Below are 7,746 nucleotides of genomic sequence, written 5' to 3'. Positions count from 1 at the left end.
GGGGTGGGGAGTTGGATGGGGTACAGTGTGTGTGTGAGGGGGTGAGGTGTTGGATAGGGTACAATGTGTGTGTGAGGGTGGGGAGTTGGATGGGGTACTGTGTGTGTGTGAGGGGGTGGGGAGTTGGATGGGGCACAGTGTGTGTGTGAGGGGGTGGGGAGTTGGATGGGATACAGTGTGTGTGTGAGGGGGTGAGGTGTTGGATAGGGTACAATGTGTGTGTGAGGGTGGGGAGTTGGATGGGGTACAGTGTGTAAGGGTGGGGAGTTGGATGGGGTACAGTGTGTGTGTGAGGGGGTGGGGGGTTGGATGGGGTACATTGTGTGTGAGAGGGTGGGGAGTTGGATGGGGTACAGTGTGTGTGAGGGGGTGGGGAGTTGGATGGGGTACAGTGTGTGTGAGGGGGTGGGGAGTTGGATGGGGTACAGTGTGTGTGAGGGGTGGGGAGTTGGATGGGGTACAGTGTGTGTGAGGGTGGGGAGTTGGATGGGGTACAGTGTGTGTGAGGGGGTGGGGAGTTGGATGGGGTACAGTGTGTGTGTGAGGGTGGGGGGTTGGATGGGGTACAATGTGTGTGAGGGGGTGGGGGGTTGGATGGGGTACAGTGTGTGTGTGAGGGTGGGGGGTTGGATGGGGTAAAGTGTGTGTGAGGGGGTGGGGGGTTGGATGGGGTACAGTGTGTGTGAGGGTCCTATGACACGTCTATGTCAAAACTCAAATGCAGTATGTGCAGGTACTCACAATCCATATCACCCAGCGATGAATATGGTGAGGTTTTTCAAACCATCGGACAGTTGTAGTTCTGTTCGGTTCAATTCCAAATCTGTATCTTGGTGATGCTGCATCATCACTTATCGCCAGGAAATTATCGACTCCTTCGCTGTCTGTACAGAGTCAACACGGGCCATGAAATGTCAGCTCTGAGAGGGACAGAGGGACTGAGGTAAATCCTCACACAATACAGTGCTGGCATTGTCCATTGCTCCGTCAGATCATTGCAGGGGCTGCTCGCATTCTCACTGAAGCTGGGGCTGGGAGAGCTGACAGATTCCTGGGAGAAGGAGGGTTCCTCCGAACACTGACCCACAGCCCCGTGTCATACCCACTCACTGACCCACAGCCCTGTGTCACACCCACTCACACTCACCCCTGACCCACAGCCCCGTGTCACACCCACTCACACTCACCCCTGACGCACAGCCCTGTGTCACACCCACTCACACTCACCCCTGACCCACAGCCCCGTGTCACACCCACTCACACTCACCCCTGACGCACAGCCCTGTGTCACACCCACTCACACCCACTCACTGACCCACAGCCCCGTGTCACACCCACTCACTGAGCCACAGCCATGTGTCACACCCACTCACACCCACCCCTGACTCACAGCCCCATGTCACATCCACGCACACCCACCCCTGACCCACAGCCCCGTGTCACACCCACTCACACCCACCCCTGACCCATAGCCCCATGTCACACCCACTCACACTCACCCCTAACCCACAGCCCCGTGTCACACCCACTCACACTCACCCCTAACCCACAGCCCCGTGTCACACCCACTCACACTCACCTCTGACCCACAGCCCTGTGTCACACCCACTCACACTCACCCCTGACCCACAGCCCTGTGTCACACCCACTCACAGCCACTCACTGAGCCACAGCCCCGTGTCACACCCACTCACACCCACCCCTGACCCATGGCCCCATGTCACACCCACTCACACTCACCCCTGACCCACAGCCCCATGTCACACTCACTCACTGAGCCACAGCCCCGTGTCACACCCACTCACACTCACCCCTGACCCACAGCCCTGTGTCACACCCACTCACACCCACTCACTGAGCCACAGCCCCGTGTCACACCCACTCACACTCACCTCTGACACACAGCCCCGTTTCACACCCATTCACACTCAGCCCTGACCCATAGCCCCATGTCACACCCACTCACCCTCACCCCTGACCCACAGCCCCATGTCACACCCACTCACACTCACCCCAACCCACGGCCCCATGTCACACCTACTGACTGACCCAGAGCCCTGTGTCACACCCACTGACTTACCCACAGCCCTGTATCACACCCACTGACTGACCCACAGCCCTGTGTCACACCCACTGACTGACCCACAGCCCTGTGTCACACCCACTCACTGACCCACAGCCCTGTGTCACACCCACTCACACTCACCAGACACTGGCCCAGAGATGAGAGGATGAGATTAGCGGGGTGAGCTTGGCTGGGCACTGAAGCAGGAAGTGAGCAATGAGGAGGGAGTGTGTTGCAGTTTTCAAGTAGTTAGAGAAAATAAATGAGAGCAGGTTGTTCCCACCCAATCGTGATAACCCACTACTCCAATGCATTCTTGGCTGGCCTCCCACACTCCACCCTCAGTAAACTCGCAGCCTGTGTCCTAACTCACACCAAGTCCCGCTCACCCATCATCCCCTGTGCTCGCTGACCTACATTGGCTCCCAGTTAAGCAACACCTCGGTTTCAAAATTATCATCCTTGTTTACAAACCCCTCCATGGCCTCGTCCCTCCCTAGCTCTGTAATCTCCTCCAGCCTGAAGGATGCAAAATTTATGAGAATCACCCCAGTGTTTGGGCTCATTCGAAAGGAAATTTAATTTGGGACCATCTACCGAAAGGTTTGAAATCCTAAAGTGCTTATGGAAGAAACTACGAACATTAATCGAATTTTGGACTTTTACAAGACAAATTCAAGCCTGTGGGCGGGCCTAGGGAACTAAAGAAGCCCACTTGATTATTGGAACTGTCTGGGTGTTGGGACTAAGTTAACTTGTCTGGAGGAATAGACATTCGAAAACCCTTCTCCACAAGAGACATTTACATCACAACAATAACTCAGAGATGGCCAGCCATCAAACCAAATTGAGAAAAGCCATCTTCAACATGAATAAGAACAAAGGGCCCACTACAGCCTGTATGCGAAAAACTAAGCACAAAAGGACATTGCGATTACCAAGCTAATATTTCCATCAGGAAACATCAACCCACCCAAAACATATTAACTTTTAACGAGCCCGCCAAAATATTACAAAGAAGAGTCAAGCCTGCCAAATTTAAACAAAGAATTCTGAACTGATTGGGAAACAAGATTAGAACAACTCAAACCATATAACTGGCCCCCTGTTTCAACAGAGGGTATGCCATATTGCTCATGCTATACTACGACTATGTCATCAAGACAAGGAGAGAAACCAACGCGACAGTTGTAAACTAACTTCTCCAGCCTCGAAGTCCTGAAGTCCTGAAGGAAGGAAGAACATCACCATCGCGGCAGCAACCGACCACAGTCAACGTGGTATCAATGGAAAACCACCGCGATTGACCAAACTCGAAACAAAACTCCAATGGGAAAAAAACGAAGAATCGAAAAGTTTCCACTCTACAATCTAAGGCCTGACTACCAACAGGTGAAAACATCACCTAAAGAGACTTTGAACCCAATTCTAACGAAGAAAACCGGGTAGTTATCCCATAGATCCAAAACGTGCCTTACGGCATCAGCGGACTCAACCCAACTGAAGATTGCGCAGTAAGAAGTCTTCTCTGATGTTCGGGGTATGGCAAGCAGAACTTACAGATTTCAACGAACCCTGAAATCGTGAACTACCGCTAACTGACCAGAAAGGATTGGTAAGCATAGCCCCAGGTTGCTCTGGAGTCTAACCTAGCTTGAATTAGGTATTGGGAGGTGGGAGGTGTAATTTTACTGTAACCCCTTTTGAATGTGTAATGTATTGTTCTTTATTAGAATAATTATAAGTTTGACCTTGTATTTTCTTGTTTGTAATAAAACCAAAGTTCTTTTGCACCAAACTAGTGTCCTTTGCATTTTGTCACATTCCCAAATAAATCCAGAGTCTAGAACCCAAGGGAGTGGGAGCGATTCGAACCGCTCAAGTTGGTCAGAGATGAACCTGACCCCGGGGCCACCCCTCCTTACAACCCCCCGTGATGTCTGCGCTTCTCTAATTCTGCCCTCTTGAGCATCCTTGATTATAATCGCTCAACCATCGGTGGTCGTGCTTTCTGTTGCCTGGGCCCCAAGCTCTGGAACTCCCTCCCTAAACCTCTCCGCCTCTCTACCTCTCTTTCCTCCTTGCATACGCTCTTTTAAAGAGACCTGTTTGACAAGTTATGTTAAAGGTACGATATCAATACAAGTAGCTGTATGACTGTGTTAGTCAGAGCGCAGTGTTTAGAGAAGCACTGACTGTGAATAAAGTATGAAAGGCGTCTGTGAACAGGCTGACATTTGGCCACAATAACTGTTTATTTAACATTTCACTCAAATATTTCAGAAAGGTCCTTTGAAAGGAAGGGGTTGGACAGCTCTTGGTACAGATATACATAAATACAGGCAGCTCCTGGGGAAAAGCAGCCCGAAGACTGAGTGAGAATGAAGGCCTTTGCCGTATGGTGTGCTGCCGACAGATTCACGCTGTGTCTATGGACAATGACACTCACTCTAGGTAAGCACACAGTACTTGGGCAAAACCAGCTCATTCTACCTCTCGATTCTTCATTGTCACCATCCCTCTCGCTGTCTCCGTCCCTGTCCCTGTTTCCATCCCTCTCTCTGTCTCCATCCCTCCCTCTGTTACCATCCCTCTCTCTCTCTCTGTCTCCACCTCTCTCTCTCTCTCTATCTCTCTCCCTTTCTCCATCCCTCTCTGTCTCCATCCCTCTCTCTGTCACCATCCCTCTCCCTGTCTCCATCCCTCTCTCTGTCTCCATCCCTCTCTCTGTCTCCATCCCTCTCTCTGTCTCCATCCCTCTCTCTCTCTCTGTCTGCATCTCTCTCTGTGTGTCCATCCCTCACTCTGTCTCGATTTCTCTCTCTCTGCCTCCATCCCTCTCTCTGTCTCCATCTCTCTCTCTCTGTCTCCCTCACTCTCTCTGCCTCTCTTGTTATGTATGTAATAACTCAATAGACTGAATACTGTAAACTAACCCAGGTACAAACCTGGCTTTGCTTTATTCGGGCCCAAAGTGATTACATTACATAATGGCTTGCCTTTTATACTGGGCCGCACATACGTGCGCACAGCCCAATGACCTCCGACAGTGGCGCCACCTGATGGCTACTAAACCCAAGCATACATACGTGACAATATCCCCCTTCAAGATATTAGTAACAGTCTTTTTACAAATTGAGATGGTCCGTGGCTTTCCGCTCCCGAGTTGATCGTCTCAGTTCAACTCGGGCCTTGGGCGAGCGTTCTGAGTCTGTTATGATGGGGGGTTGGGTAGCCAATCTGATGGGAGTGGCAATGACCATGTCATGGACTGAAAGTCCAGATTCATTGATGATAGCGGAGTCCTCTGATGACTGAGGGTAGGTTGGTTGGTCACTGATTGTGTCTTCCTCAGACTGTTCCGGTTCATCCGTGTGCCGCAGTTTTATCTGATCAACATGTTTCCTGCATGTTTGTCCATTCTTGAGCTTGATGATAAACACTCTGTTACCCTCCTTGGCCGTAACAGTACCGGCGATCCATTTGGGACCTTGACCATAATTCGGTACATACGCAGGATTGTTAACAGAAACGTCGCGTGACACAGCAGCGCGATCATGATATCACTGCTGACTTTGACGTCTGTATTCAACATGATCGTTCAAGTCAGGGTGAACAAGAGAGAACTTGGTCTTGAGGCCTCTCTTCATCAATAGTTCAGCAGGGGGGACCCCGGTAAGCTTGTGGGGTCTTGTCCTGTCACTAAGCAATATGCATGACAAGCGAGTCTGCAGTGAACCTTGAGTTACACATTTCATATTCTGTTTGATGTTTTGGACAGCACGCTCTGCTTGTCCATTAGATGCAGGTTTGAATGGTGCTGACCTCACATGTTTGATACCATTGAGTTTCATGAAATCTTGAAACTCCAGACTAGTGAAGCAAGGTCCATTGTCGCTTACAATGATGTCGGGGAGACCATGAGTGGCAAACATGACATGAAGGCTCTCAATGGTAGCTGTAGATGTACTGGATGACATGATTATACACTCTATCCACTTGGAATATGCATCCACCACAACTAAAAACATCTTTCCCAAGAAGGGACCTGCAAAGTCGATGCGGATCCTGGACCATGGTTTAGATGGCCATGACCACAGACTCAGCGGCAATTCCGCTGGTGCTTTACTTAGCTGCATGCAAGTGTTGCACTGATGCACACATGATTCCAGATCAGAGTCAATTCCAGGCCACCATACATGAGATCTGTCAATGGCTTTCATCATGACAATACCGGGATGAGTGCTATGTAGATCATGTACAAATTTCTCTCTGCCTTTTTTAGGCGCAACAACACGATTACCCTACGGTAAACAATCTGACTGAATGGATAGTTTGTCTTTGCGACATTTGTAAGGTTTGGTCTCATCACCCATTTGTTTGGGTATGGCAGACCAATCACCAATAAGGTCACAATGTTTCACAACCGATAATATCGGGTCCTGGCTGGTCCAGGTCTTAACTTGTTGGGCCGTGACAGAGGTTCCTTCACTTTCAAAAGATCCATAACTAACAGTAGGTCTGCAGGTTGTGGCATCTCCAGCTCCGGTGTGGGCAACGGCAGACGGCTCAATGCATTGGCACAATTCTCGGTGCCAGGTCTATGTCGAATGACATAATCGTAGGCAGATAATGTCAGCGCCCACCTCTGGATGCGGGACAATGCATTAGTATTGATACCTTTGTTTTCCGAAAACAATGAAATGAGTGGCTTGTGATCTGTTTCCAGTTCAAACCGAAGACCAAACAAGTACTGATGCATCTTTTTAACCCCATACACACAGGCTAATGGTTCTTTCTCTACCATGCTGGAGGCTCTTTCCGCCTTTGACAAACTTTTAGAAGCATACGCAACAGGTTATAGTTTACCCAACTCATTAGCTTGTTGGAGCACGCAACCAACTCCATATGACGAAACATCACAGGCCAATACTAGGCGCTTACACAGATCATAATGTACGAGCAGCTTGTTAGAGCAAAGCAGATTCGTAGTTTTCTCAAAAGCTCTAACTTGAGACGCACCCCAAACCCAGTTGTCGCCTTTTCTTAGCAGCATGTGCAGTGGCTCTAATGAAGTGCTCAATCTAGGTAGGAAATTACCGAAGTAGTTGAGTAGACCAAGGAACGAACGCAGCTCCGTCACATTCTGAGGCTTGGGTACATTTTTGATGGCCTTGGTTTTCGAGTCCGTAGGCCTGATGCCGTCAGCAGCAATTTTCCTCCCCAGGAATTCGACTTCCGGTGCCATGAAGACACACTTCGAATGTTTCAGTCTGAGTACCACTTTGTCCAGATGATGTAGAACCACTTCCAGGTTGTTCAGATGTTTGGCGGTGTCACGACCTGTGACCAGGATGTCATCTTGGAACATGATGGTTCGAGGGATGGACTTCAGTCGACTCTCCATGTTCTTCTGAAATTTGGCTGTAGCCGAGCGAATTTCGAAAGGACACCTGTTGTAGATAAACAGTCCTTTATGAGTGTTGATGCATGTAAGTTTCTTCAACGTCTCGACCAGCTCCTGTGTCATGTAGGCCAATGTCAGATCCAGTTTCATGAACGACTTCCCCTAGGCTAGCGTTGCAAACAGGTCATCAGCCTTCGGTAACAGGTATTGATCCTATTTCAAAACTCAGTTGATTGTAACCTTGTAGTCTCCACAAATCCTGACAGTGCCATCA

This window comes from Pristiophorus japonicus, chromosome 17, assembly GCF_044704955.1.
Source record: "Pristiophorus japonicus isolate sPriJap1 chromosome 17, sPriJap1.hap1, whole genome shotgun sequence".
In the NCBI taxonomy this organism is placed as follows: Eukaryota; Metazoa; Chordata; class Chondrichthyes; family Pristiophoridae; genus Pristiophorus; species Pristiophorus japonicus.
The sequence above is the reverse complement of the archived record's forward strand: the minus strand, read 5'-3'. Positions refer to the sequence as shown.